The sequence below is a fragment of the Danio aesculapii genome, chromosome 25 (assembly GCF_903798145.1).
Source record: "Danio aesculapii chromosome 25, fDanAes4.1, whole genome shotgun sequence".
Lineage (NCBI taxonomy): Eukaryota > Metazoa > Chordata > Actinopteri > Cypriniformes > Danionidae > Danio > Danio aesculapii.
The window spans coordinates 17874634-17899790 of record NC_079459.1 but is presented as its reverse complement, the minus strand read 5'-3'; positions in this window follow the sequence as shown (position 1 = coordinate 17899790).

The following is a 25157-nucleotide window of genomic DNA, read 5'->3' as shown; positions in this document are numbered from 1 at the left end:
ACAAAACATGTCCCTTTGTGCAACAAATTCCTTATTTGAAAACTCCAAGAACAAAAGACTAAGCAATTGTTTGAAACATTAACTGAAGACATTTAAAAGACACTTAAGTATTTCTAAAGTAAAAGTGAAAAATACTGAGGAAGCCTCTTGGCAGTGCAGGGAAAGTTTAATGTCGGAGTGTTATGAATGCCTGTACATAACTTTCCAATGCCTTTTCGAAGATTTGCAGAAATCCTAACATATCTTTACTGTTCAGCAGAAATATCAATTTGAAATAAAATGAAAGCAAGAACTTACTTTGAACACACACTTCCAAACACTTAAATTTAGGTGCAGAAAACAATTAACTCCACAAGGTCTTAAATCAGTTTTATTCAGAGTAACAATGCAGTTTCTTCTGACGAGATTAAACCCCATCATTAATCACATTAAAAACTAATCTTTTTCTTAATCTTAGCATAGTTCACCCAAAACAGAAAATGGACTCACCCTTTTCTGGTTTCAAACCCTTGAGCTTAATCTATTAAAACAGGTTTTACTTTGAAGGAAGCTGGAGAGCTGCAACCAGTTGACTTCCATTGTATTTGTATTTCCTGCTATGCAAGTCATGGTTGCGGGTTCAGTTTGTAAAGAAGACTTGGATTTGGGTAATCTGGGACATTTAATTAAATTTAACTTTTACAAGGCTAAATGTAAAGGATTTGTTTTTCAAATACCCCAGTTAGAAAAGACTTCCACTTGCCCTATCAAAAAAATTATTGATTATGAAAATGCATACATTTAATAATACAATAATCATTTTGTTTGAATGATTATATTTTTTAATTAAATTTTCAAATATATCCATTCACAAACCCTATAACCGTTACCAAAAATAGAACAAAACATAGCGGTCAATCACCTTAGTCTACAATAATAAAAATATAGGTCAGTATCCTCATCTATTTTTAAGTAAAAAGTTAATAGTTTTGAAATAAAGGAACCAGTAAAATAAAAATATTAAAAAGTTTTTTTTTGTTTTTTTAAGGCCTAAAATTTAGGCTTACCTCAGAACATCCCTCCAGAGTACACGGTTGTATAGACAACATGACTAAGTAATTTGAGTGTCTTATCCATACTACAGGGATTCTGCAGGTTTCACCAAGTCAAATTTAAGGCTTTTTAAAAGACCATTATAAATGACATTTTAGATTTGTCCAAGGCTAAACACCAATTTGGAATAATTTTTTAGGGACATACTTTAATGTGTAAAAACAAGAAAACTCTACTTGTATATACACTTTTTCATCCTAATAATTAAGACAATTTTATTGTGAAGACAATTACTTAAATCTATATCTATATCTATCTATCTATCTATCGGCTTTTGGTCGAAATGGAGTATAACTTCTATTCAACCTAATGTGTTTCTTAGGTTTAGTGCCCATTTATAAATATTATGTGTACTCTCCCTTTTGTAAATAATGTATGAATAGAAGATATGGCATATGTTCCTCTGTTATTATCATGAGGAACTGTGTAATTGTTTGTTTACTTTATAGTTGGTGATTGGATGGATGTTGGCCCAATTGAGTAGTTTTATTTGGACAGAGGGAAATTAAGATCGGTTTATGTGGATTTAAGACCTACAACACAATATTTCAGTGAATTTAAAGACCATCTAAAAGGCCCAAAACTTTGTGCTGAAAACTTTTTTTTTTTCCCTATTTGAAAATTTGTTGTCCCACATTATCAAAAAGTGGTACGGTTCACTTTTTGGTACCTTTTGACAAAGGAAACAGCCATAAGTGTAATGAAACCATACCACTCAGTGAAAACAGGCCAAAATATGATTGATAATGTGGGACAGCATGGTCTGGGCAATCTGGGACAGTCTTCAAATGTGAGAAATATGCATTTAGAGACTTTAGAAGTTTAATAACTAAAGAAATGGAATGTACAATGTTATGTACACAAACACACTTAAAGTCTCTCACACCCACACACTCAAGTCGCTTTCATACTTCACACACAAACATACTTAGACATTTTAAAAATTGAGTTTGGCATGCATAAAAACGGCAAATATACACTTTTCCCCAACCAAAATACACATGTTCCAGATTACGAAGTGACCAGTCCCAGATTATCAAATTCAGGCAGAATTTTAGACCAAAGTACTAATAGGTGTGACATGGCTCTTCTCCGCATAATAGCTTTGTTTCCTTAATTGATTAGAAAACATCTTAGGGATTTTAGAAAAGTCTTATATGTTGTTCTCATTAGTTAGACAATGTGATAGAGAGCTGAAGTCAAAATTGGAAAAAGTGTCCCAGATTACCTGAATTCCCCCTACATTTTCACTTAAGGGTTTCAGTAACTGTCTCTAACGTTACCGGCTAACTTGATGATCAGATGGGGGCGCCATCAAACGAACCTGCTTAAACAACCTACAGAAATAAAACTTGGCTTCTAATCGAAAAAAACACGTGTTCGACAAAATCACTGCGGTCAGATAGTAATAAAGACCCCAAAATGCAAAGCATAATCCAACAGCACTCGATTAAGCGCCTGTCACGGAGTAATCTTACCCTGAAGGGTGTGTATGAGCGCGGGCGTATTTGCAGGATCAGTGTTGGAGGTCCGCAAATTTTCGCCATGCTCAAGTTAATCTGCTCAGCATTGCGTAGCTCAAAGACCTGACGAATGTGCAGCAGAGCCGAACTCTTAGCGGCAGTCAAAACTGTCCGCGCACAAACAGCCAAACCTTAGAGACCGAGCGCCAGAGTACTCTATAGCTTTTTTAAAAGTATCGAAACCGCGGAAAGCTTCCTGTAATATGCTGAAAGCTTAAGACAAAACAGCATACACACCGTACAGAAAGACAATGAGCGTTAGGGTTAGAGGAAGTACTCTGTTCTTGACCATGCGTGGTTGGGGTTTTTATATAGTTGATGATGTCACGAACAGTGGGCACTCCCGCTGGTCTCTAATTGGCTGACGCGCCCGCCAAATTGCGGATTAAACCAACTCAGTCACATTTAATAGGCATTAGCTGCATTAATTAAATTAAGACCACAAACAACGTAATTACATTAAGTATAGTGTCGTAGAACACCAACTTATCCAGACAAAGTCTCGGTAAGTCTAGCATGTTTTTATTAGATAATATTGGGACATGTATGATACAAATACATTTTTGATTCAGTAATTATACCCAGCTGTGTTCTAAAGCAAACTGTTGTTCAGTAGTGGCGTACATGTCGAACGTATTTGATCTAATAATACTTTTAACAGCGGTGAAACATTAAAACATCAAATTTAACATGTTTTACATTCATTCATTTTCTTTTTGGCTTAGTCCCTTTATTAATCTGGGGTCGCCACAGCAGAATGAACCGCCAATTTATCCAGCATATGTTTTATGCAGCGGATGCCCTTCCAGCAGCATCCCATCACTGGGAAACAACCATACACAAATGTTACAAAGGTAATAGTTAATAGTTCACTTATTTACTAACATAAATAATAGACAATACATAGTATTAACTCTTTAACTACCCCACCAGCAAAAAAAAAATGTTTGATTGCATTTTTTTATTATTTGATTGTATTTCTTAACTCCTAATGTCGCTAGTTCACACACTCAAAGCATTTTTAACACATCCCATAATTTCTAAAATATCAATCTCTACCAAATTGTTGATATATCAGTTTTTGTTAAAAGTACCAGAATTAATACATATAGTATGAAAAATCTCCAAATATGAAATGTAAGACCAATTTATTTAAATAAATATTACAAAAACTAAACTTTTTTGCATATTAAATCACTTTTATTTTTTACAATAAAACCAAGATCAAGGGTAGTAGTGCAACAGGATTATGTTTGTTTGATTTTTTTTATTTTTAGGTAAACCAACAATGCTATGTGTAAACCATTATTAAAAACAGCCTATCTTTAAATGACTTTAACAGTCATTATTTAAAACAGTCAAAAGATGGTCAACCATTTGATTAATTTTGTTTACGTTACTTAATAAAAATGCAGTCGTTTATTCTTTGCAGCTCACAGTCAATTTATTTACTAATTTAAATACAACTTTGAATTTTAATATGCACTAGTAAAAGCTAAACTATGATTAATAAATGCGGGACATGTTTATTAGTTCATGCAGGTTGTATAACTAATGGAACCCTACTGGACAGTGACCCCAAAAATTAACATGATTTACTAGATTTAGACTGTAGTAGGAGTTTGAGTAAAATTTGTTTTATTCAAATTATTATTATTATTATTATTATTATTATTATTATTATTATTATTATTATTTTGAAGTAATAATTAAAATGACTACTGGTCAGAGAAGCAAATGTTTGTAAATCCATGGTAGCACCATTTATGCGATAAATAAAAGCTCTTAATGACAACATTTTTTATTATTGGTTATAAATATGAACATTTTTGTTTACAGAAGTAAGCCCAGAGTTAACCTGGAGAAAATTCAAGAGTGTAGTTGAGCAATTCCGTTCAAATGTCTACCTTGCCATGAAAAAAATTCAGTTTTCACCAAAATAGAGAAACCATTCCTAAATATTTTGTGTAAGCAAGTATTTTGCAGCACTTTAAAACTACTCAAATATGTCTGTCAGTGTTTTCAAACTATTCTATTTGATTTACCAAAGTCACAGAAGTGGCAATTTCACATCTGTCACATCCATAACGGAAAAGTGTCACATCCATAACAGAGCTTTTCCCTCATAAATGCAAAAATGTCAAATAAAATCAACGATTTTTGTTCTATAGTGAGCCAACTCTTATCTATTTGATTAGCATTGTTTCTTTTGGGTTGTGCAGTTTAATTCACAGAATTTCTTCAAAGTATGTTGTATACTGTAAACTGGCAAACTTTTTTGGTCACATTCATAACGCATGTTTCTTTTCCTCAATTAAAATATAAAAAATGTTTACAGATTGATATTTTTCTGATCCCACACTTCTGTGGTGAGTTGTTGTTAACATATACTTTCCCTGTGAATTTATGTTTTGAGTTTTCCTGCAAATGTCACATCCACAATGCTGGAATTGCTCAGGTCGCTACCAGCAGTGTGGGCATGAGTTTCCGGTGTGACCTCTTTTGTCCCAAAGCCAGTAGTCAGCATTGTAACCATCTTTTTCAAGACAAGAAAAGGCTTTATAAAGTAAAAGAGTTTGTACATTTTGTTTTATTATGTTATATAACACAATGTAACTATCCTTAAACTCTTATTTCAGGCATTTAACCAAAACCCCATCCACTGAGTTCAAGCTGATGGAACCGGAAGTGTTGAATGCTAATTAGTTTTTTCGAAAACCACACCATCCCTGCAGGCTGCAGCACTCGATTTGACAATCATAATGAGGGTGAGTAAATAGTTGAATCTTTCAAACCAGTTGTTATCCTTGGAAGGACCTCCATATTTCCACTAGATGGCAGTAACTTCTCATTCATTGACGCGTCCAGCATCTTCCATATGAAATATCATCACTGTGTTGCAGTTTATTCGTCCTCTGTTCAGAGAAAGTGAGACATTCATCTACACTCCCACCAAAAATCATTATATATCTGCACAATAATTGTAAACAACAATAATCTCCTCTATTCATAAGCTCCTGCTCTTTTTTGCAATATCACACTCTTATGTTATACGCATGCACCAGAATGATGAAGTCTGCACGCTGAGCTCAATATTTTGATATAATCTGATTTTAGCATATCATTTGCTCTTAGCTTTTATTCGGGTGCTGAGGCGGCAGTAATCGGTGGGAAGGTGAGCTGGGTATAATGCAGGCAGACAGCATATTCTGGGCCAGTGACAGTGAGTCAGCACCACAGTATAGAGGAGGAGGCAGAAACAGAGAAGAGAGAGAGAGGGGGGGGGGGGGGGGGGGGGGGGGGGGGGGGGGGTAAAGTTATACATCACTTACCAAAAGCTGCAACCGACAAAAACACAAAAAGAAACATGCATATAACACAATTCATTTTTAAAGAGCAAGCAGTTGATGTTTTTGCTCCAACTGATACACCTGGACATATTGCACCGCACTGCAGTGAATCTCCTTTTGATACCGCTGAGCTGACATTGAAAAGACTTTCAGACCTTAAAGGGATAGTTTACTCAAAAATGAAAAATGCAGTTCATTTACTTACTCTCATGCTAGCCCAGATCAAGGTGACTTTTTTTGAAAGTATTTTTCTTTGTGATTCATAAACTAGAGTCAGAGGCTGCCAATACTTTGATAGCCCCAAAAACAAATTAATATTCTTGGCTCACAATGATACGTTGAGATTTAATTGAAGAGAAATAATCAGTCGGTGCAGTAAACGTAATAAATAATAAAGGATTATTTAAGTTGCAAGCATGGTGTCACAGTGGTGCAGTGGGTAGCACGAACGCCTCACAGCAAGAAGGTCGCTGATTCGAGCCTCGGCTGGGTCAGTTGGCATTTCTGTGTGAAGTTTGCATGTTCCGGGTGCTCCGGTTTCCCCCTCAAGTCCAAAGACATGCGCTATAGGTGTATTGGGTAGGCTAAATTGGCCGTAGTGTATGTGTGTGAATGGGAGTGTATGGGTGTTTTCCAGTGATGGGTTGCAGCTGGAAGGGCATCCGCTGTGTTAAACATATGATGGATAAGTTGGCGATTCATTCCGCTGTGTTGACCCCAGATCAATAAAGGGTCTAAGTCAAAAAGAAAATGAATGAATGAATGTAGTTGCAGGCACAAGCTTCCTGTCGAATAATGAGGTATTTTAAATGTTGGGAAGAAGGTTATGGCCAGTAAACAAAAAACTACGACTAAACTATTGGCCAAAAAAAAATTCGCAATAAATGTAAAAATTAAGACTAATTAAATCTAATAATGTTCACAAAATATGATCTAATCACCTTAGTCATTATTTATTTATTTATTTATTTATTTTTATATTCAGTGAGTGAAATCTAGCATGTGTTGGTCTTTAACAAGTGCACTGAAGTCAGGTTAAATATAAGGTGGATATTTTGCACAATACGCAGCATGACGTCAGCTTGACGTTGTTCCCCTACTTCATGTCGTCAGAACCCAACGTCAGGGCAACACCCAACCTAAAATCAATAATGATGTTACAGCTCGATATTGTGTGGACGTTACCACTATGATGTTTATCAGACGTTATTGGACATCAAAATAACATTGTCCTTAGACACTGGCTAGACATTCAATTTTGGTCACCTGGCATCACAACCTAATTCTAACCTAATATTATTGTCCTATGACATTGTGTGCCTGCTGGACAATAACTAAATGCACTAAAGAATGTTACGTTTACACACATCCACAAATTACATGTAAATTCATCAGATTTCTACAGCGTAACGTAACCATGTCGTACCGCATGTGCATTGCTTCCTATTTACACACACAAGCCATTCATCTCCATTTTAAATAATGAACTTAAATCCGCAACAGATGCAATACCTAAATGGCCCCTTATTTTGACTCACTTTATCAGACCTGCGCTTTGCACAACTCCATTTGCAGTTGAGTTTAAATTAACCAAATTCTTCACATTGGCCAATCAAAGATCAGTGGGCTGCATGTGGCCTGCGGCTGTAAAATCCCTAGGTCTGCTCTAGTGAATTTGTCTGAGCAACGTATTTTGCAAAAATGTAGGATGAATGTTCTGCTTTGGCATGGGGTGATAACTGGTTTCAAGGTTTACTGCAGTTTGGAAAACTCTAGATTTTAAAACCACAAAAATTGTTATACTGTTTGTTATTGGTATATGTAAGGTTTTTTTTTTACAACAATTTATTTAGTTGTTTTAGGGCAACAGTATCTTAAGACCTGAACAGTGCTGTGGCTTATTTATATCCAAAGAAAAGAGGGATATCCAAAATGCATTTTCCATATAGCAGCCCATGCCATCTGAAGAATACAGTCACCTACATCTTGTATGGTCTGAGCAAATGAAAAGCAAATGTTCATTTTGTGTTTACTCTCCCATTCATCACATTTTTCTGCACACTTTTGACTGCAGAGTTTTCTCATTATTTATTCACTTTGTGATGCCAGAACTAATTTGGATGGCAGTGAGTGAAGCACTCTTTGCAGCAGGCAGCTCTCCTGCAGGAGTTTACCGCACACATTCACTAATTCACTCACGCAGGCGCCCTGAACTGCTGAATTCTCTGCTTCATGGAAGACTGCAGAAGCCTGCTGGGAGGCTTTCTGACCTGACTGTCCTTGACTGCTCTTGAGAGACTGATGGAGAGAGAACGAGAGAGCTCAGAAACACTGGAACAAAACTCCACACTCTTCATGTTTCACACACACAAAACAAAATGTTCATTAGTCATCATCTTCAAATCCTGTCATGGAAAACATGCTGAAAGGGATAGTTCACCCAAAATGAACATTTCTTCATCTTTTACTCACACTCAAGTTGTTCTAATCTTTTATGAATTTCTTTCTCTCTTTAGTAACAAATCAAGCTAATGGATGTTTTTTTTCCCAACATTTTTCAGTATATCTTTTGAAAATATGACAGAAGACAGAAACTCAATCAGGTTGGCAGTGAAGGAGAGTAAATGGTATATTTTCTCTTTAAGGCATAGGTCTCAAACTCGATTCCTGGAGAGCCGCAGATCTGCACAGTTTTGTTCCAACTCTGATCAAACACAGGTGATCCAACTAATGACGGTGTTCATGACTCCTTTGAACACCTTGATTATTTCGATCAGCTGTGTTTGATAGGGTTGGAGTAAAAATGTACAGAGCTACGGCCCTCCAGGGTTCAAGTTTGAGACCTATGCTTTAAGGCAATGGCCTCAAACTCAATTCCTAGAGGGCCACAGCTCTGCAGATTTCAGCTTCAACCACCTCTAACTCACACCTGTGTAATAGTCTCTAGTTGTCTTGAACACCACCTTGACTAGTTGGACCAGCTGTGTTTGCTTAGGGTTGGAGCAAACTGTGCAGAGCTGTGGCTCTCCAGGAATCGGTTTTGAGACCCATGCTTTAAGGCAAGGCAAAGCAAAGGGTTTTTTGCAGGCAAAAATGTTCTCTGGTCAATTTTGAGATTTCTGGATTTTAATTATGGTTTGAAGAAACATTCAAAATACATATTAAAGCACTTTATCGATTTATCTGTTGATTTCAATTAGAACACATTTGTTTTAAATGTCGGCTTAGTCCCTTTATTAATCTGTGGTCGCCACAGCGGAGTGAACCGCCAACTTATCCAGCATATGTTTTACGCAGTGGATGCTCTTCTAGCTGCAACCCATCACTGGGAAACATCCAAACACACTCATTCACACTCATACACTACAGCCAATTTAGCTTACTCAATTCACCTGTACTGCATGTCTTTGGACTTGTGAGGGAAACCGGAGCACCCGGAGGAAACCCACGCAAACAAGGTGAGAACATGCAAACACCACACAGAAATGCCAACTGAACCAGCCGGGGCTCGAACCAGCAACCTTTTTGCAATTGTGCTACCCACTGCGCCACTGTGCTGCCCCTGTTTTAAAGTTAGTTTTCTCAAAATATTTTTTTTTTCTTCTGTACTAGGCCATAAATCTCGGTTTTTAGCAACCCTTTATTAAAAAAAAAATCTGAATTATGGAGTTAAATAACGTGCGATACAAAATCTCTGTAAAAACATTTGATTCATGCTCAGATTTTTGTAGATTTGAAATAAATGCAAATTAATACATATTTAATTGAACAATACCTAATGACCTAGAAAACCTGTTATACAAAACATTTGTATTTGTTAATATAAGCAATTACATGTAGATGTATAATAACCTTTCCTTTGTTTTTTATTTCACCTACAGTGAAATAACCCCTGTGGTTTTACTGCAAAATTGAATAAAAAATACAATGACAATAATCAGTTTTGGAGAAAAGGAAAAAAGGAAAAAAAAAAACAGACTAAAATGACCATTGTTCATAAACCGATCTCAAGGGCGTTGTACAAATTGTCTAAAATCAGCTGAAATTCACAGCTGATGATGTGATACCTAAGAACAGTGACTTTCACGCTCACAACAATGTCACAAACTGAGCGTGTCGATCATGTGATCCTGATAGAGAGTCACAGTGAACCTGAGAGGAATGGAACTCATCTGACTGGTTAATAGACAATTATTAAAATTATTGATGTAAATGAATATAAATATATTATTATCATCAGTCATATAGTGTAAGAATAATGTCATATGATATAGAAAAATGCTGACTTTGTCAAAACCCTGGCAATCTGTGAATAAAACACAATATTTAAAATATGTAAAACAATCAAAATAGACAATTAAAGCACCAAATGACAACAACAAAAACAATAATAGTAATAATAATTCATTCATTTTATGCAGCGGATGCCCTTCCAGCCATTACCCAGTACTGGGAATCACCCATACACACTAATTTACACACACTCATACACTATGGCCAATTTAGTTTATTCAGTTCACCTATAGCACATTTCTTTGGACTGTGGGGGACACCGGAGCACCCGGAGGAAACCCACGCCAACACGGGGAGAACATGCAAACTCCACACAGAAATGCTAACTGGCCCATCCAGGACTCGAACCAGCGACCTTCATGCTGTGAAGCAACAGAGCTAACTACTGAGCCACTATGGCACCATAATAATAATTATTATGGCTAGTTAACTAAATACAGTCAAAATATTTCTCCTAGTGCCTTCCTTGTAAATATAAATTATAAATCATCATCAGGGCGACGCAGTGGCACAGTAGGTAGTCCTGTCGCCTCACAGCAAGAAGGTCGCTGGTTCGAGCCTCAGTTGGCATTTCTGTTTGGTTTGCATGTTCTCCCTGTGTTCGAGTGGGTTTCCTCCGGGTGCTCCGGTTTCCCCCACAGTCCAAAGACATGCGGTACAAGTGAATTGGGTAGGCAAAATTGTCCGTAGTGTATGAGTGTGAATGAGTGTGTATGGATGTTTTTCAGAGATGGGTTGCAGCTGGAAGAGCATCCGCTGTGTAAAACATGTGCTGGATAAGTTGGCAGTTCATTCCGCTGTGGCAACCCCGGATTAATAAAGGGACTAAGCCAAAAAGAAAATGAATGAATGAATCATCATCATCATCATCATCATCATCCTCATCATCACCGATATCTATTATTCATAATAATACCTATCATTAAATCTTAAATATAACATCAATAATTATCATGACATAAATTATTAATTATATAATGTAAACATTTAGCCTATCAATGACATAAAAGATGTTATTAATCATGTTAACTTATAAGTGTTAACACTAAGCAATACATTTATATTTATTGATCTTTATTTACCTTACATTACAAAAATACAGTTAATTGTTTGCTCAGTTCTATAAAAATTACATTGAAAGTTGATTTCAATAGTCTAGTAAATGATAAAAATACTATAAATACTAAATAAGATTAATAGAAGCATTAGAAGAATGGTTAATGCTAACAAATGTAATCTTATTGTAAAGTGTTTGTAATATGTTACAATTATAAAACAATAAAAATATTCATTAATTCTTGTATATCTATTCAACTTGTGCTTTTCTTTAAAATCATCCTGCAATATCTGAAATAACGTGAACGCATACTGTAGACAGCAGACGCATTACAATGAATTCAGAACATCGCAGCACTTCTGCGCACGGACACTATCACATTACCAACAAACAGACGATCCTCTGGAGCGAGTCTGATGGAACATAAGTGACAGTGTGAGCTGTATATTGTGTATGTATGGTGATGGATGATGACTCAAAGTCTCCTCTCGTCCTCAATGCCGCAGGCTGACACAGCTGTAAGGAGAGATCTGTATTCTGGGAACAGTGAGGTCAAGCAATGCTCAGCCACTGCAACTTATTAAAAGGCTGGATGTACTGACTGATAGACTGATAGAAGCAGCACATGTACTGCGTAAACCATGTACACACTGCGGCTAAAATTCGGTTCACCTTTTAGTGTTTAACCCTTTCACATGTACGTTTTAAATTTATTTAGAATGTATCACTTTAAAGTTTCCATGCCGATGTATCAAGTTTATCACATGACAAAGCAGCCCAGTGATTTATTCAATTCAGTTTGTTTATTTCTATAGCACTTTTACAATGTAGGTTGTCAAAGCAGCTTAGCATAGAAGTTCTAGTAAATTGAAAGTTTTCAAAGCTGAAGTTCAGTTTAGTTCAGCTCAGTGTGGTTTAAATTTCACTGCTAAAAGTCCAAACACTGAAGAGCAACTCCATCGATGCGCAGCTCCACAAGTCCCAAACCAAACAAGCCAGTGGCGACAGTTTATGTGTTTATCATTTAGTTTCTTGTCCCTTGTCTGCAAACATTGTCTTAATTGTGAAATATCTGATGTTCCGATTACGAAATATGTGTAAGAACATGTATTTTATCATTTAAACAGCTTAATTTGATCAAAATGTTTGCTTTATATGCAGTGGAGAGATTAGAGCTGCTGGATTTACAACACGTATTTCATCAACATCTCCTGACATACATGAAAATCATTGGATGTTTAACTGGGAGAAGAATAGAGTAGACGTTAATGATTTAATAATAATTTACATTAATAATAATAATAATAATAATTAATGCTACTGACGCTCATTTCTGCCATTAGATAAAATTCAATTAAAATTAAATTAAAATAAAGTGCCACTTTATTTGTCATCGTTGAAAGTTTATATTTATTTTTGCAATTCAGACATTATCACAATAACAATGCTTACATTCTTATTAGAGTTCAAGTCTCTAAAAAAGTCAGAATTGCAGAATTTGCAATTCATCATCTTTTATCATCAAATAACCCATTTTACCTTAAAATTGCAAGATACAAAGTCATGGTTCTGAGAAAAAAAGTTTGAATTTGGACATATCAAAAAATATATATATCAGAAATTTATCATAATTGCACGCTTATAGGCTTCCTCACAATTCTGAATTTGATCAAGATTTTGATGTTTGTCTTTTTTCTGTAAGTATTAAAACGTTTCAATGCAAAATTGCAAGCTACATGGTCTTTATATTTTTTTAATTAAAATTGTAAAATGTATGGCATCCATTCTGACGCACAAGTACATCTTACGTTTTAGACTTCTCATTGTATTTTTTGGAATTGCAACTTTATTTTTACTATTGCAAGAATAATTCTGAGTTCCATTTGCAAAACAAATTTGCTAGTCTGCCTTTATTTTTCACTATTTAACTCCATTTTAAATTTCACAATTCTGACATTTTTCTTTTCTCTGAATTGCACATTTCCATATGCACAACTACAAAATTCTGTCACAATTCTTACAGAAATTCTTATTTCCCACAATTTTTAGTTTGGTGTTTATCACAATTGACTCACAGATGTTACCATTTTCTTCAGAATTGCAGTTGCAAGTGTTTAGTTTTAACTCAAAATTTCTAAATAAACCTAAATTTTTAAGTTAACCAACTAGGCTAATTGTGAGATGCAAAGCCATAATTGTGAGGGAAAAATTCAGAATTTCAATGTATATAATCTTATGACAAGTCTTTCTATTTTCTTGCATTTATATCTTCCAATTCTGAGAATACACATATACAATTAAATAATATGGTATGGAAATATCAGATTGTTTTTCTGATGTGGCAGAAATGGGCATCTTACATGTACAGAATTGACTCCTGTATTAAAACAAAAATATCAATCCTAAAGCTACAGTGTGTACGTGACTTAATGTACTGACTAATTCATGCATGTGCTGATACAAGTGCTGTATATGCATATGGACAGCACAAAAACATGCTAACTGACAAATTAAAAACAAGACTGCTGGACATTTTTCCCCTTATCCTTTCAATTTCAATTCCCCAAACTATATAAAACACATATGTTCAGGGTTATTACTGTACGCATCAACTTTTACTGGCCTTGGTTTGACAAAAAGCACTGTGCATAGTTTACATAAGATGGGCGAACTGATGGACATGCCTTTAATTATTAAACACGGCTGACGGCAGCATTACAGAGATAATGCGAAGAGGAAGAAACCATAAAGTGAGCCAAAGCAAAGGCACAGACAGAATGAATGGATGGATGGGTTGATGTATAGATTGATGTATGCATTAATATCTGCATTACGCAGTCCGATGCCACCCTCTGATTTCAGAAGAGAAAATGCTTCATCAGGTAATTGGAGCACACGAAGACATTCATGAAAATGTAAATAATAATAATAATAATAATAATAATAAAAATTAAATAACCAACCGGTCCTACTGCACACAACCTGATCTGAGCTGGGATCGAACCGGCAATTCTTTGCATAGTAGTCGGTTGCTCTAACAAGGAGGCTAAAGAGCACACCTTTAGAGTTCAGAGGAGTGAGGTTTACCTGCATAGCACTTCGCTAGCTGGCCTCCATTACACTCACCCCCATAAACCACACTTCCATCCCGGACTAGCCTCCACATGTAACATACCAGTCCTACTGCACCCAACCCGGTATAAGCTGGGATCAAACTGGCAATTCGTTGGTTGCTCTAAAGGCTGATTTGTACTTGTTCAATTCAATTCACCTTTATTTGTATAGCGCTTTTACAATATAGATTGTGTCAAAGCAGCTTCACATAAAAGATTTAGTGTTTAAGTTCAGTTCAGTTTAGCTCAGTTTGGTGTGGTTTAATAATCACAACTGAGAGTCCAAACACTGAAGAGCAAATCCATCGATGCGCAGCTCTATCGATCCCAAACCATGCAAGCTAGTGGCGACAGCGGCGAGGGGGAAAATAAAAACAGCAGTTGGTGAAAGTGAAGAAAAAAAAAAACCCGACAGAAACCAGACTCAGTTGGGCACGACCATTTCAATTTCTCCGCTGGCCAAACTTGTGCGTCAAGCGCATGTGTATGATCTATCGTAGCCTTCGCACGGTCACATAACCCTCGCCATGGCTGACACCAACTCTGATGCCGTGAAGTAGCCCTAGATGCAAACTGTTGTTTTGTGTTTACCTTATGATTAATGTTGTTGCATGCCCGCCGGTTCCCGCCTCTGAATGAGCAAATTTTAGCTACTTGTACACTAAGGTAGCGTTCAGAAAAAACAAAACACCCAGAAGTGTTATTGCAGAGCAACACAAACAGCATGCAGAAGTATAAATGCACGACTATGCGCAAGACAGGCGCCGTGGGTCATGCCGATCCCTCGAAGTAGAAGTATAAACCAGCCTTCACAAGGAGGCTAAAGATCATGGCCCTTAGCATCTGTCGCTAGATCACCTTTAGAGGTCAGAGGAGTGAGGTTTACTTGCATAGCACTTCGCTAGCTGGTCTTCGTTACACATTTATTAGACTTTTGTTTGCTATTCTAAGTGGTAGGTTAACTCAAAATTGCCAATTAACTAAAAATTGTTACATAGTCGCATTTTCAACATTTATTCTCTGAATTTTTTTCTTTGACATATAGAATTGAAGTAAACTTCTGCCAATTCTGACTTTTTTCCGTACAGTTTATCTTTCCAAATTCTGAAATCAAAATGCCAGAATTGCAATATATAAACTTGGAATCGCAAACAGCATTACTAATTATATTATTATTACTTTTCTAATTACTATGTCTGAAAAGTAATTTAATTACTTAGTAATATAAGTATTATAATTTCTTCTCAACACTACCTAAAATCTCTATAAATCTCAAAGTAAACAACAGAAATGAAATGTTTAATTCTTTAGATTTGAGTCAAACAGGGCCTTTTAGATTTAATGAAAAATAATTCTGAAAAGTTATCTATAAGTATCAAATTGCTCAATGTTCGAAAGTAATGGCACTATACCATATTGCTATTGTTTCTCAATTCAAAAATTAATTCCAAAAAATTTACTAAGCATCTGCAAATGTCGGATAATAATTATAATGTAAAATATCTAAATAACAAAAAATATTAGTACAATTATGCTGCTTATCTGAACTTCATAATAAAAACTTTACTTGAAGGGGGGGGGTCATAAGGCTGTCATGAAACCTAATCATGAGATGACACGTCATGAGGTTTTATGTATGCTTATACAGTAACAACTGTCTTTGTCAAAGTGTTATTCTGTAAGTTAAGTCATATAAAATGGAAAGGTTACATTGTTTTATGTCTTTATGACAACTTGGCATAACAGAATATATCATAACCTGTCTTTGTTTTGTCATGACAACATTATCCATACAACCTAACTTATTATAAATCTGTCATATATTAACATGATTGTCATGAGGTCATCATAATTGTTAACAGCATAATTAATCTTTTTCTTGACCTCCACTACATACCAATTAAATTTGTCATGAAAAAGGCATTAAAAATGAATGGTGCTGTTATAAAAGTGTTTGTCAGCTTATTGACATTTTTAATGAGACATTTTAATGACAAATTAATTTTGTTCCACTGTAAAAGGTGATCAGAAAAAATGTATATGAATTATAATAGCCTCATGACAAGCATTTTTATGACAGATTTATGACAATTTATGTATTCTTATGTCAAGTTGTCACAGACAATATCAGGTTTGTTGTCTTGGTAATGTCAAGTTGTCATGACCAAGATAAAATGACTGATAACAGAGCAAATGACACTAGGTAACAGTTATCATAAGTATGCACAATATAAATCAAAATTATAAAGGTGTCATGACAGTCTTATGAATGCCCCTTCAAGTAAAGTCTTATTCTTGCATATTTTCATGAACATATTTCATAATTATATGCTACGACTGAATGGATAGATTGATGTATTCATTAAAATCTGCATTACGCAGCCCAATGTGACCATTTCACATGATGCTTGCAGAGAAGAAAATGCTTCATCGGTTAATCAGAGCACATGAACGCATGCATAAACGAATCCATCTGCAACTCCGACTGACGCAGAGTGATGAGCTTCAGATGCTCAGATCATTCAAAGCTTTTTTAGGACATGAAAAGATGCAGGAAAAATCTTGCATGATGACAGCAGGATATGCATGATTCATCTGTATTGAGTTGCGCAGGGTGAGTTTCCGTCTTTAAAGGAGGGACTAGCAGAACTGAACCTGCCAGAGGCCTGACTAAGGGAAATGCAAAATCCCATTAGCGAGACTTTCCATCTGATTTATGAGTATTTACATCTGCGTGTATGTGTTCCTTTCAGAATTCATTCAGAAGCTAATGCAACGTTAATTTTAAACTGTAGAGGTATAAGGGATAATGGACCTTGTCGTCAACAATATTTATCAAGGTGTTTGTTTTTAAAGGTCAGTTTCTGTACATGGTCATGGGCCATTTTTGCTGTTAAAAACTGAAAAAAGAAAACACTGACCTATTGTGATAACATGAAATTTGGGATAAGTTGTCACACTAGAGCTTGCCATTAAATAGGCTATTATAGGTTCATCTGCAAAATGCAAATGGGAAAGTATTCTACAAATGTAAAAGGTGACGAAAGACAAACTATAGTTCTGACTAAAAGAAATCACTACATTGCCCAAAATTATATCAACATGGACAATATATTAAGTGAGGTTTATTAATAAACTAATTTCGAGAGGATCACGTGCTTATGATTTATCACAGCCGGTCTCGTATTAAGCTAATCAGTATCATCCAATCATATGAACCATAAGCTACTATAAATAACCACAGTTTTCAGTCCACTTTATCTTCGTTTGGAAGAAACCCCCCTTCCTCCCCATTCTCCTCCTTCACCTTAGATCGGGCGGCACGGAGGCCCAGTGGTTAGCACTGTTAGCCCCACAGCAAAAACACTGCCAACCCTGGTCCTGCCAGGTCAGTAGGTGTTTCTGTGGGGAGTTTGTATGTTCTCCCCGTGTCCGTGTGGGTTTTCCCCGGGTTTTCCGGTTTCCTCCCACCATCCAAAAAATATACATTATGCATAACAATGAAACATTTGTCTAGCCCCCTTGCTTTTTCCTCACGTGTTCCCTTAGCTACTGCAGACGGGGAGTTCTGAGATCCACCGAGCTCAGGCTCCCCTCTCGCTCTGCAAACGGGAGGAAGCCCCGGGCTCGAGGATCCCTTGAGCTCGGGGCTCTCTCCCGGGACAGCATGCCAAACAAGCTATTGATGAATCATCAGCTAAGTGTGAACTCTTGAAATATATGCATGCGCACAAATACAAAAATTTGTATACACACACACACACACTAACTTGAACTGTCTTTAGGTTAATATCAGACTTTTTTCAACATTTCCCTTGCTCTTCTTTAGGTTTATGCTGTGACACCTTTGTTTTATTGTCCATGTGACCCTATACTTCCACTATAATATTCAGGTCTGGACTCTGTGGAGGCCATTTCATTATTGTTTTCTCAAGATTTTTTTTCTTTAAATATTATTTCACTACATCAGCAGTATATTTTGTATCGTTATCATGCTGAAAAATAAAACTATTACATATAAAGTGCTTTCTAAAATTAATAGCATAATCAATTAAAACATGTCTGTACTACTAATTGTACTTCAGAATTCACGTCCATCAATTCAGACAATATTGCCAATTTCATTGGCAGAAATGCAGCCACAAACTAGAACAAAGACTGTGTGTATATCATGTATCTATATATACCATATATAGCCCTTCTGTGAAAATGTAATTAATTTAAAAATATTTCCCAAGTGGTGTTTAATGTTGAGATTTTTTTCAACACGTTTCTAAACATAATAGGTGTAATTACAAATGTTTAATAACTAATTTCTTTTGTCTTTGCCATGTTGAGAGTGCATAATATTTGTCTATTTATCTTTCTAGATATTAGTTTTCAGCTTAAAGTGCAATATAAAGACTTAGCTAGGTTATTAGGTTAACTAGGCAAGTTAGAGGCATAATTAGACATGTTATTGGATGAAAGTGATTTTTTTTGTAGACAATTGGAAAAAAATATTTAGTTGACTTTAAAATATAAATAGTATTGACTTTAAGATTGTTTAAAAAAACAAAACAAAACTGTTTATTACTGTTATTCCAGGCAAACTAAAAGAAATAATAATTTCTCCCATTCTTTTACTAATTATAATGTTATTTCAAGAGTTCACACTTAGCGTATAAAGCATATTTGCTTGGCGTATAAAGCAGGTTTGGCATGCTGTCCCGGGAGAGAACCCTGAGCTCGGATATATTTGAGCCCAGGGCTCCCGCCCGGTCGATAAGCATATCAGGAGATCCGAGATCAGGTAGGTCTCGAGAGCTCCCCCTTTAGAAAAGGGAGGAAAAGGAGGAGATGGGGTGGAAGGGGGGATTCTTCCAAACGAAGATAGAAACAGTAGGGACAAAATGATCCATTTATAGTAAACTAGGATCACTCTGATTGGATTATTCCTGATTACAGATGAGCGGCCAGTCGTGCTCAATCATATCACGTGCTCCTCTCGAAATTAGTTTATGAAACTTCACTTAAATTGTCTCTGCCCCTTTTGTCTAAAGTGCCTCTCAAAATTTTATAAAATAAATTAACTTAAATTTTATTTGTAATATTTCACTTGAATTTAAATGCATTATCTTTTTATTTCAAAGGATGTTTGATGACTAAAATATTATTTTAATGAATATTATTTTAATGAATCTGTTTCACTGTGAAATGAAAAAAAATCATTATTTATATATATATATATATATATATATATATATATATATATATATATATATATATATATATATATATATATATATATATATATATATATATATATATATATACTTATACTTATACTTTGTGATTAAAAAAACAGGCAGTACTTTAATACCCTGTTGGGAAGTACTTATTTTCTAAATGTTCCAAGGACACTGACTTTGCACTCAAGCCAATAACCTTGTTTGACCCCCAGAAAACACATAACTCGGGGCCTCCATTAGTGTGGTTGGTTTCTGTGACTGAGAAATCCTCAATCAGTGCAGCAGACGGTAGAGATTACAGACTGACTGACCGAATGAAGCTGCTGTAATCGCAAGGCAGAGTTTCCATCTGGAGAAGCCATGTTTACGATTTTAACATTCAAACCTTTTTTATGATGCTAACATGCATCAATATATAACAAACAATTTTCATTTTTGAAGGATTTGAATTCTTGATGTCAACAATACATTTTTTACATTTTTAAAATGGCTATTTTCAGTTACAATCAGATTTCTACTGCTAACAATTGCAACTTATAAAATCAGTAATTACATCCCACTAGTAAATAGAGAATAATAGAGAAGAAAATTGCAGATTAGCCCCTCCTACTTTTAAGAATTTAATCATAGCATAGCTCAGCCATTCAGTTGAGCAGCAAAAAATATATATAAGCACTGCAGAGACTGTCTAAACATTTCTCCACGTTGTTAACAATTACAAAAATTCATGACAACAAATGTTTGTTTTTTTTAACTTAATTTAATAAGTTAAGCAAGTTTCAACAAAAAATTGGAGCTATACAAAGATTAAAATAATATGTTTAGTCACTTTGACTAATTTAAGTTGAGATGATTAGAAAAGTTCTTTTAATTCGACTTAAAATTCTTCCGGTCTTCATTTTTTATTACAGTGCACTTTCAATGTATAATTCAAATGCGTCAGATACAGCAAGTGTAATAATGTTGTCATGGATTGGTCAGGCTCTCACGACCCCCACTCACGAAGATCACCATCACCTGACTTCTAATGAGCACACAGCTGCATCACATTCACGAGCACCAGATAAAAGCACAGCACTCCAGTCGCTCATTGTCCGGGCTCGTCTCGACGAAAGCGGACAACTGAGCGACCACTCAGCGTAGTCATCCTCAGCTAAAACAAACGATTTACTTACCTGTTCTCTTTGTATTCCTCCTAGTCTTCCTGGTCCTCCCGAATCGTCCTGTCTTCCAGTCCTTCCAAGTCTGTGTCATCCTCTGTCAGCTGTATCTGGTGTGTGCTGTCCATCCTCGTGTATTCCTGTTACCCAGCCACGGAGGAAAAGACCCCAACATCATTCCTGATCCTCCTGGCTATCCTTCATGTGCTCCTTGTTGTCATTTAATAAACACCCTAACGTTTCCTTACCTCTGTCTCCTGTCCGCTTCATAACAGAAGCCCGGACCTTTAACGACGACAACATGAGCACCCCCGATCACCTTCAAGAGCTGGTGGACCAGTTGAAGCGGATTCTACAGCCACCAGCTCCACTTTCCAACGCACCACCAGCACCGAGCACTTCCGCCTCCACAGTTTCTTCTTCGGCCCTTCCTTCCAGTCCCATGGCCCGACCAGCGCCCTACTCAGGCGGAGCGGGGGAGTGCAATGGTTTTCTGTTACAATGTTCCCTCATATTCGAAATGCAACCTTCTCTATATCCCACAGATAAGTCGAAGATCGCCTACATCGTATCTCTACTCTCTGGACCTGCACTTAAATGGGCTGAGACGATCTGGAACCAAGCCGGGCCGGTCATGAATTCCATCACTACCTTCACGGAGTATTTCAAAGAGGTGTTTGGACGTTCTGATGGGGAAGTAGCCGCTGGAGAGCAGCTGTATCATCTAAAGCAAGGTACTCTATCTACACAGGAATATGCTCTCCGGTTTCGCACTCTAGCAGCTGCAAGTGGATGGAATGAGAGATCGTTGTTGACCACGTACCGGCTCGGCTTGGAACCCACTCTCCGAATCCAACTGGCCACATTAGATGATACAATGGGTCTGGAGAGATTCATCCAACATTCTCTCCGATGTTCCGATCGTCTCCGTTCCTATCAACAGGACACCATCACCCCCTCGTCTGCACTCCTCCAATCGCCTGAGTCAACAGCCTCTCCAGAACCAGAACCCATGATAATAGAGTCTGGAAGACTGACATCAGCGGAACGACAGAGGAGGCTGACCCGGGGTCTGTGTCTATACTGCGGTGTCAGTGGACACACCCGTATGGAGTGTCCCCTTCGTCCCATTCGGACCTCAGTGAGTGTATTCAGTACGAATATTGAACAATGTAAACCACTTACTACCACCGTACAAATAACTACTGCCTCTATTTCTCTCCTTGTCACAGCCCTCATCGACTCCGGGTCAGCAGGGAACTTCATCTCCCAATCCCTCTGTCGTCAACTCCACCTCCGTACTGAGGCGTCCTCGCATATATACCAGATACAACCGATAACCCAGTGCACTCGATCTTCGACCCGTATCCATCGACAATGCGAAGACATCCTTCTTCAAGTGGGGTTGTTACATCAAGAGAGGATTCAATTTCTGGTTCTGGAGGGTGCAAATATGGACATCATTCTAGGGCGCCCGTGGCTGGTGAAGCACGATCCCATCATCTCTTGGGGCACAGGAGAGATAAAGAAATGGGGATCTGGATGTACACCTGCCTGTTTTCCAAATCTCCCTCTTCAAGGTCGGAACCCCATTTCTTTGTTTGCAACATCGGTCGAGAGCCCTCCTGAGAAGCAGTCTATCCACATTCCTAAGGAGTACAGCTCCTTTCATGATGTCTTCTGCCCCAAGAGAGCTTCCCAGCTACCGCCGCATCGGCCATGGGACTGCGCGATCGACCTAGTTCCAGATGCCCAGTTGCCAAGAGGTAGGATCTACCCGCTCTCGCTTCCAGAGAATCAGGCAATGGAAGATTACATAAGGGAAGCTCTGAGTCAGGGGTACATACGTCACTCAAAATCACCAGCCGCCTCAAGCTTCTTCTTTGTGGCCAAGAAGGACGGAGGGCTGCGTCCATGCATCGACTACAGGGTCCTAAATAACGGTACAGTAAAATACCGATATCCCCTTCCTCTGGTACCAGCCGCTTTGGAACAGCTCCGAGAAGCTAAAGTCTTCACTAAATTGGACCTCCGCAGCGCGTATAATCTGATAAGAATACGTGAGGGGGACCAATGGAAGACAGCATTCGTGACCCCTACTGGCCACTATGAATATGAGGTCATGCCTTACGGTCTGGTCAACGCCCCCTCCGTATTCCAAAACTTCATTCATGAAGTCCTCCGGGAGTTTCTTCACCACTGTGTAATAGTGTACATAGATGACATCCTCATTTACTCCCGGAGTGAGGCCGAACATCGCCAACACGTTGCGGAGGTCCTACACACATTGAGAGAACATCACCTCTACCTCAAAGCGGAGAAATGCTCATTCCACCAGAAGTCGATTCATTTCTTGGGATACATCATTGACCAAACCGGTATACGTATGGATGGGAAGAAAATTGAGGCTGTTCTATCCTGGTCAGAACCCACTTCCATTAAGGAGCTCCAGAGGTTTCTTGGGTTTGCTAACTTTTATAGACGGTTTATCAAGGACTACAGCAGGATTACATCACCTCTCACTAATCTCCTCAAGGGTAAACCCAAAGGACTGGAGTGGACCAAAGAAGCAGCCGCAGCCTTCCGCCTTCTTAAGAAGGAGTTCACAAGGGCCCCACTCCTGACTCATCCTGACCCAAATCTTCCTTTCGTGGTGGAAGTGGACGCATCCACCACCGGCGTCGGGGCAGTATTATCTCAACATCATGATACACCGCCCCGACTGCATCCCTGTGCCTATTTCTCTCGGAAGTTGAGCCCGGCGGAGCAGAATTACAGCATAGGAGACAGGGAGCTTCTAGCAATCAAGCTAGCCTTGGAGGAGTGGCGTCACTGGTTGGAGGGAGCCAAACATCCGTTCCAGGTGATCACAGATCACAAAAACCTCCAATACATCAAAGAGGCCAAGAGACTATGTCCACGTCAAGCCAGATGGTCACTTTTCTTCTCACGTTTTGATTTCTCCATTTCCTATCGTCCAGGACCCAAGAATCTAAGAGCAGACGCTCTCTCTCGTTTACACGAGCATCACGATCATGAAGAACTCCCAACGAAGATTCTTCCCGAACACATCTCCATTTGTCCGATCACCTGGAACGCTCCTCCAGTCGTTGCCACTCCGGAAGCCCCTGCTCCGCCGGGATGCCCTCCTCATCGGCAGTTCATACCACCTGAACACCGGGTAGATCTGATCCACTCCTTACATACCTCGCTAGGCACTGGACATCCAGGGATCAACAATACTCTCTCGCTAGTATCCCAACGATTCTGGTGGCCAAACATGGCAAGGGATGTGAGGCAATATGTTCAGGGCTGTAAGGACTGTGCCCAATCCAAGAGCCCACGTCATCTACCCGCTGGAAAGCTCCATCCCTTGCCGATTCCGAACCGTCCCTGGTCACACCTAGGAGTGGACTTTATCACTGACCTCCCTTCGTCAGAAGGTAATACCTGTATTCTAGTCATAGTAGATAGATTCTCAAAGTTTGTCAAACTAATCCCTCTGAAAGGTCTTCCCACAGCCTTTGAAACTGCCGACAATATCTTTAATCAAGTCTTCAGGTCATTTGGTATTCCAGAAGATATTGTGTCGGACAGAGGTCCACAGTTCATCTCACGTCTATGGAAAGCCTTCTTCAAGCTCCTAGGTGTGGCCGTCAGCCTCTCTTCTGGATATCATCCCCAAACCAACGGGCAGACAGAGAGGAAGATTCAGGAGGTGGGACGGTTCCTGAGGACCTTCTGCAGTGGTCACCAGAACTCCTGGAGCCAGTATTTGGGCTGGGCAGAATATGCCCAAAATTCACTGCGGCAACCCTCCACCGGACTCACGCCATTCCAGTGCGTCCTGGGCTTCCAACCACCGCTCTTTCCCTGGGATGGCGAACCATCTGATGTCCCCGCAGTGGATCACTGGTTCCGGGAGAGCGAGAGAGTCTGGGACGAGGCTCATCAACATCTGCAGAGGGCAGTCCGTCGAAGCAAGGTAACCGCCGATAGGAGAAGGTCTGAAGAACCCAGATACACACCCGGACAAAAGGTGTGGCTATCCACCCGGGACATACGCATGCGACTGCCCTCTCGCAAGTTAAGTCCCCGATTTGTTGGTCCCTTCACCATCGTGGAACAGGTTAACCCCGTCACCTACAAACTACAATTACCCTCTCACTACCGTATTCACCCTACATTCCACGTATCACTCCTGAAACCCTATCACGATCCTGTTCTTCCCTCCACAGAGCCTGACCACGAAGAGGAACCCCCTCCTCCACTGCTCCTAGAAGAAGGAGCCGTCTACGCAGTGAAGGAGATCTTGCGTTCCCGACGTCGTGGTGGCCA